Source organism: Grus americana, chromosome 20 (assembly GCF_028858705.1).
Source record: "Grus americana isolate bGruAme1 chromosome 20, bGruAme1.mat, whole genome shotgun sequence".
NCBI lineage: Eukaryota > Metazoa > Chordata > Aves > Gruiformes > Gruidae > Grus > Grus americana.
Genome location: NC_072871.1, coordinates 9,242,234 through 9,249,497, shown reverse-complemented (window position 1 = coordinate 9,249,497; position 7,264 = coordinate 9,242,234). Strand labels below are relative to the sequence as shown.

The following is a 7,264-nucleotide window of genomic DNA, read 5'->3' as shown; positions in this document are numbered from 1 at the left end:
TACATGGCTCAGTAAATTGCTTTCAGCTGATTACTGTATTTCTTTTGACATTTATCAACGAGGGTTTTTTTTGCTGTTGTCACAGCCTCAGCATCCCAGCAACAGCCTGGGCTTGAAGAGTTTGAGGAATTTTCCAAGTATTTACTGCTATTCCTTACTCTGTAGCATCTCACTGCACATGAATTAAAACAAAGTGGGAAAGCTGCACCAGCGCTGGACTGGGGGCAGAGCCGCCTGTCCCCAGTGCAGCCGTGCCCTGCGCCTTTGGGGGCAGCGGGTGGAGGTCCAGGGCTGGCCATGCTGGTGAAGCAAAACCAGGTGCAAAAAAAGCTTTTAAATCTGAAGAAAGGCAGAGACCTGTTCTCTGAGCAGCTGCAGCTGATGGTCCCATGGCAGGGGCAGGTTTGGGGAGTCCATTTGCCTGTGTCCTCCCCTCACACCCCCTGCCCCATGCTCTGCATCAGCCAGGAGCAGCCACAGCACCCGCAGATGCTGCTCTCACCCCTGGTACCAGCAAAGCAGCGCAAGCAGCACATGAGCTTGCAGAGCTGTGCCACCACCGCCCATCCTGCTCCCACCCTTCCCTCACCCCGCAGGACAAGCGGACAAAAGCACCAGCCACAGCCCCGGCACTTTCCAGCCACACAGGACCACAGCAGCACCCACCACACGTGGCCAGGCGCACGGCAGCGTGCCAGCCCAGGAGGTCACCCCCACCTGCCACAGCCACCATGCAGGTGCCTGCCAAGGGCCACTGTAAGCCACCCAGGAGAAGAGAGGACAGACACTCACTGTGACCACGGCCAGCTGGCACACAGGGTGACTCTGGGCTGGTCTCACTTTCCCTTTTGCTGCACAAATCATCTGCTGTTCTGGTGCTCCACAGTGAGAGCTGCAGCACAGAACATGCCTGCTGCAACAGCTCCCTCCACCAGCAGGAACCTCTCACTCAGCTCCAGCCTGGATTGCACCCAGCCTGATAAGAAGCTGCAGCTGATGCTGTTGGCGGGTGAGGAGGAAGCTCCAGCTGCACCAAATAACCCAGGAGGGAAAGGGACCCTGGGCCAGAAAATGGTTGAGCTGGGTATAACACGGATCTGCTGTCAGTGATGCTGCTTTGGCCACCAAATGGTTTGGCCTCAGCAGCAAATGCTGCTCGGTCATGCTGAGCAGGGGGAGTGAGGGAGGGCCATGGCTGGACCCCCTCAAGCCATGCCCTGGGCTCTCCGCACCACGCCACGCTTGCCAGGAGCCCTCTCCTAACAGCATGTGTGGATTCGGTGCACCAAGGGGTTCCCACCTGGCGAGCGCCGCCATGGCCCGGTGGGTCAGCGGTCCCCGAGGGGGGTGCATAGGTGGTACCCCTGTGCGCATCCCTGCTCATCGCACCCCAGGCAGAGACCCGCACCCTTCCTGGAGCCGCCCAGGCGACCACGCTTGGCTCTGCCGGGACACTCTGGTTTGCTCCGAGCCGCTGAACCGGGACAGCCGTGCCAAGAGGGTTTGGGGCAGGGACTGGGGCGGGCAGTGGCCTCCCACCGCCTCCTGGCTGTGCCCCGCGGCCACCGGGAAACGCAGAGCGGAGGCGAAAGGAAGGAAAAACTCCAAGGAAGCTGGAAGCTCTCGACATAGTTAAAAACCAACATCCTCTTCAAAATAGATGTGATTGCGCTCCTTGTGAGTCATCGAGCAGAGACACCAAGATTGCTTTGTGCCAGGGACGAGCCCGGGCGCTGATTGTGTGCCGCCCGGATTTGTATAAAACAGACCATGGATGGCATGTCAGAGTTTACAGCTCGCATACATTTTCAACAGTGAGCTTTGCAAAATGTATCAATGTAATCTCTGCCTCCTATATTCCGTGTTGATTAGACACGATTTCTGGCTGGATTTTCAGAAAGCTCAAGTGCTTTTTTAATCACTACAGAAGCTCATTATTGCTTTCCAGTGACTCTTATGTCCTTCACTTCTCCTTTCAGATTAGAGTCTATAGTCAGATGAATATTGGATGATTTCATTACATACAAATGCAATCAACAGTTTTGCATAAATTTCTCCTCTTTTCTTGAGTTTCAATTGACCTCAGCACCCGTGGAGGCAGGCGCAATACACATGTAAATGAGCTGGCGTTGCTGCAAAGACACGGATGCGGAGAAACAAGATAAACTGTCAGATAATATTCGGGATTTTTAAGAGATCAAAAAATACTTCCTTGTTCAGCCGAGCCATAAAAATGGCACCTTCAGCTGCCGGGGAATTTGCTTTTGTTTTGCTCGGTGTCTGGCTGTGGACAAAGGCCAGGAGCAGCACTGGCCGCCAAGCATGAGGCTGAGCAGCGCTGGGCTCACTGGCAGCGTGGGGACGGGAGTGGGGTGTCCACAGGGTGCGGGCAGTGACGGCACGGGGCTCCTGCCAGCAGAGAAGCTGCTGGTGGGATGCGGGCAGACCACCGCCACCACCGCCACCGTGCCGGGGAGGTGCCCACCGCAGCCCAGTGCCTGCTGCCGAGCTGGGTTTGCAACTGAGCCCCTGCTGAGGGTGGGTACCACCATCCCCAGCTCCTGCTCTGCTGTGACCATCTCAGCCAGGGGATGCCAAGCTCGGATCCCCGTCTCCTCCTGGGCAGCCCCGAGCATCAGCCCTGCGGCGGGGGCACCTGCCGGGGTGCGGGGCTTGGCCGGACGCCGCCCTCCTCGCACCGCACCGGCAGGGCACAGGGGAACCACACGTTCAAAGTATATTTAAGCTAACACTCCACGCGAACAATCAGGGCTAATTTAAACAAACTATAATTAAACATAAAGGACCTCTTGGTAGGGAAGTCAGGGAAAACTGTCAGTGGTTACTTTGGATGCAAAGCCCTTACCTTTAAAAGAATAATTTCTGCACTAATGTGAGCAATCCAGCACTCCCACATTCGCCTTTGGGGGCCAGTGGGGAAAGAAACTCTTGGGTTTCTTTTGATACCTTTATGTGCTAATCTTCTTAACAGATTTTTAATTAATGGGAACAGAGCACTTTGCAGCCGTGAAATCTATTGGTGTAATTGCCTAGTGGATTAGTCCCATTAACCACACAAATTACCTGTCTCCAGGCCGCTGGCCCCACCAGGGAGCTCCCCACGCTGGACACACCGAGCAGTCCCATTCTGAAGCAATTTTGATAAAATAAACTCTCTAATCAGGTAAATAATTCCATAAGGAAAATTGCTGCCTTCCCGCAGCCCCCCTCCAGTGGGACCTGGCTACTTTCAGGGGAATGCAAGATGCCTCCAATTACAGACAAATCTCCAGCTCAGAGACCGTTTGGGAGAAGCCCATGGCACACGGGACCCCCTCGAACCGCAGCGGCCGAGGAATTAAGGCATTTAAGCTGTCAGCCGGAATCTGGCCCGGCCCCTGATTACCTGGGGAGACGCACGGTGTATTTAGGTTCGTGTCCGTTGCAATTTCCTGGCCCCCAGCGTTGATCCCGAATGACTCGCATCCGTGTCAGGTTCCTGCCCAGGGTCCCTCCGACACGTGGCCCTGGGCTCGGGGATGACGACCTTTGGGCAATTAAGGACATCCAGGCCAGCCCGAGCCTGGAGAAGTGGAAATGTGCAGCTGCCCTGAAGAGCTGCTGGGTGAGCAGAGCCGCCTGCGCTGGTTTCGCCGCAGTGCTTGGCAAGGCTGCGTGGCTATGACGCCTGCCGTCACCGCTTGGGATGGGTGCCCGGACCCTGGGGTCCCTTCCCAGCCCGGTCTGTGGGTTTTGGACCTGAACCCGATGGAGACTGTCATGGCTTCCCTTGGCTCAGACCCTGAGATGGGGGTGTGCCGCCCCAGGGATGTCCCTGAGCAGTCGGGTCACTGGGACCCCGCACGGTGGGCACAGCAGGGTGCAGGGCATCTGCACAGTGTCACACAGTGATGTGCAGCCCCGACATGCTTCCCACCCAGATGTCTCCAAACCTGCTCCACCAGCCAGGACAGCTCTCCTGCCCATCGCCCTGTGCCCGGGAAGCAGGGGTCCCTGTGCACCATGCTGTGAGCACGTGTGATGGGGACAGACTGGGAGGGAACAACCTGTGGGAGTTAAACCCCAACAGTGTCACACTGGTGCCCAATGCTGTGCTGTCATGGCAGGGACAGCCGCACGGAGAGGCGGCCTCCAAGCATCCCCTGAAAAGCTGGGGTGGGCAATCCCTGTGCTGGTCCCTGCCCCCAGGATGGAGGAGCTCAAAACATGGGTGGCAAAGGGCTGCTCTTCCCCCTGCAACGGGAAACTAAAACTCTCCCCCTTTGGCTGCCCCCATGGCTCCTGGCACAGGAAGCAGAGGGTGACCCATGGGGCCACTCCAAATTGGAGGGGACGTGTAGGCAGCCAAACACCCCCATGGCCGGGGTAGACCTGGGCGGGAGGGCCGGAGCGCAGGAGCCGCCTCGCTGCACGGTGTGGGTGAGGAGGGCTGGGGAACCCTACACCGTGGGTAATTGGCATCAGATGCTCCCTGACCTGTCGCATCCACCGGGAAGCTGGAAGCATTTATTTGTCTGAGCCGGCGGCTCTATCTGCGTGCGGGAGGCGTTGGCGGTGGCGAGGCTGGGCTCCGCAAGCCTAATGAGTCTGAGCTGAAGATGATGAATATGATTGCTGAAAGCGCTTTCCTGAGTCCTCCTTTCCTGGAGCTCAGGTTACGAGTTCCCAGACAGCCTGTCCAGCCCCAGCTTTTCAGCTCTGATTTGTAGCCCCCCAAACAGCGTCTGTCAGCTCCCTGTGCCGGAGGAAATGCTGGGTCCTCTGCTGCTGTGCCCAGAGGAGCTGGGGAAGGGGCTGCCAGCCCTGTTCAGCCGTCAGGGACAGCTTTGCTCCTCGGGCAGCCCCACTGCTGTCCTCCTTGGCCCCGCAGCCACTCTGAGCCCAGTGCAGGGTGGACCGGACCAGACCGATGTCCCATGTGGGGTATCCAGCCACCAGCATCTGCTGTGCCATAGTGCTGGATGGAAGTACCTGTGGCTGTCGGGGACCTTCCCCACGGGGGACCTGGCACCAGTTGCCTCTTAACCTTACAGTAGAAAAACATAAGGCTTTTGGCTTCCCTGTTCTCTGCCCAGATCTCCACAACCCATGGGCAAGAGTTCACCCACTGAGCCACATCCCACCAAAGGAGCCTCTCAGGGGATGTCCAAGAATGAATCAGGCCAGGGGATGTCCCACGGGCCATGCAAATCCCCTGGGATAAGGGTATCCGCTCGTCCCAGGCACGGCTACGCCCGGAGCACTGGACTGGGGGCACGGGGCTGCCCCTGCCTGGCTGCCCCACGGTGCCGCTCCCTGCGCAGGGCTCGGGGAGGCTCCACGCCTGCCCAGGGTGGGCTCCCTGAGCTGCCACCTCACCACCCACCCCGTGCCCGTGGGGCTGCAGCACGGGGTGTCCCCGCGGCTCCAGCACCCCTGGGAAGACAACAGGGAAGGAGTTTCGGGTGCTGACCCACCGCATGCTCTTGGGTCCTGCTGTCCTGCCCCGGAGGCATTGCAGCTCCCGGAGCGATGTCACCCCAAGCCCGGGGGAAGGGGGGTCCCGGGGGGCCGGAGAGGAACTGTGGGGCGGCCCCAGGCAGAGCAGCTCAGGACCAGCGGTGCTTTGTGCCTCCCGGTGCTCCCGCAGCTCCGGCCGGCGCCGCGCTGCCATAGACGGTGTTTTGCTGCCTCCTTACGGGAAGACGCGGCCGGCTGCACCGGCTCCCGCAGCCCCGCTGGCTCCTCCGCCGGCACCGGGGCCTCGCCGTCCCCTGCCCGGGGATGTGCACATGGCGGGGGGGGGGGGGGGCGCTGGGATGGGTCACGCCATGGCAGTCACCTCTCACCGGCGTCTCAGGCCTTGCACCAGGCGGGCAGAGCCGCTGCTCCGCTGGAGGGGCTCGGGGTGCATCCATCCGAGCGTGGCTGCAGTCCACCTCTGAAAACTTCATTCCGTTCCCTATAGAATCAATTTTTAGGCTTCCCACGCGATGGGAAACCTGCTGGACAAATACTAAAAGAGCTGAAATCACTTCAGAAAACAGCTTCCCCATCCTTTTTTAAATAGGACCATGGTGGTGATGCATGTGGGGCTCAGCAGCACTGTGCTGGAGCTTCCCCTTACTGCTACAGAGCGATGTTTGGGCGTTTGCTGGCCAGAGCCAGTGCCCACGCTGCCAAGCTCATGGCGAACCCCTGGATGTGCCCTCCATGCCCTGGGTGGTCCTGGCCTCGCGGTTGCACTGAGGGAGGCTGCGAGGCCATGGTCCCACCACGATGCCCAGGCAGCACTGCCCACCCTTGCCCTTGCCAGGGACAGGGATTCATCTGGGGACCCGGGGCAGGCTCCAGTCCTGGGACAGAAGGACAGACATGCTGGGTTGCAGCTCAGCCAGCCAGCCATCATGAAGGGGAAGGGGGGGAAGTTTGTTGGCAGCTGGGGCTGGCAGCAGGGAGGCTGGTAGCTGATGGATTTGTGCTGGGCAGGCTGGTGTGGCACCGGGCACCTGGAGCAAGGGGTCTGGGTACCAGGCAAGACACCAGGAGTGGTGGGGGGTGTGCAGGCCAGCGGGGCCACCACTCACCCTGCAGCTGCCGGCAGCCCCCTCCCTCCCCCGGCACCTCAGGGGCAGCCCCTCCATGGCAGTCCCTCAGCGGCCCTGGCGAGACAGCTGGCCTTGGGGCTGTTGCAACCGTTTCCCGTATTGTGCAAGCAAATGATTATTAAAACCTGACGAGAGGGAAGGGAGCAGAGCTGTGAGCATGCAGAAGAGCTCCCGGAGCTGGGACATCCCCAAGGACTGCTGGGCTGGCTTGAGGGGGCACAGGGGAGCCGGTCTCTGCCAGGTCCCACATGCTGCAGTCAACAGCACCCGGCGTCAGGTGCAGGATGGGAGGGGGAAAGGCTGGAGCCGGGGCTGGTGGTGCCGCCTGAAAGGACAGAGGGGAAAGACGCACACCTGCAGAGGAAACCGCTCTGCTCTCCATGGGGCTGCCACACCGTGGGGCCGATGGCAGCAGTGGAGGTGGGGACCTGCCGCTGCCCAACTCTGCAGCCCAGGAGCACACAGGTATGGGGCAGGGGGGAGAGGGCAGCACCTGGGCAAGTGTTTCACACCATCCCCCCATGGTCCCGCTGAAACCATCCCAATGCCCTGCTGAAATCCATCCCTCTGCACTGAACAGCCAGCCTGCCACGGCTTTGTATTTCGTGCCCATCCAGGCGGGTTGTCTGCTCTTTGCCTCAGAGGCCAGAGGATGG

The 7,264-nt window shown here is 59.9% G+C and overlaps 1 non-coding gene across 1 annotated transcript; it reads right to left on the bottom strand.

Moving 5' to 3' along the window:
* Positions 1-5,977: 5,977 nt before the first annotated feature.
* On the bottom strand, positions 5,978-6,037 carry LOC129215695 (U7 small nuclear RNA). Its single transcript, XR_008580073.1, has one exon. It is a non-coding gene; the product is annotated as a U7 small nuclear RNA (small nuclear RNA).
* Positions 6,038-7,264: the final 1,227 nt, after the last annotated feature.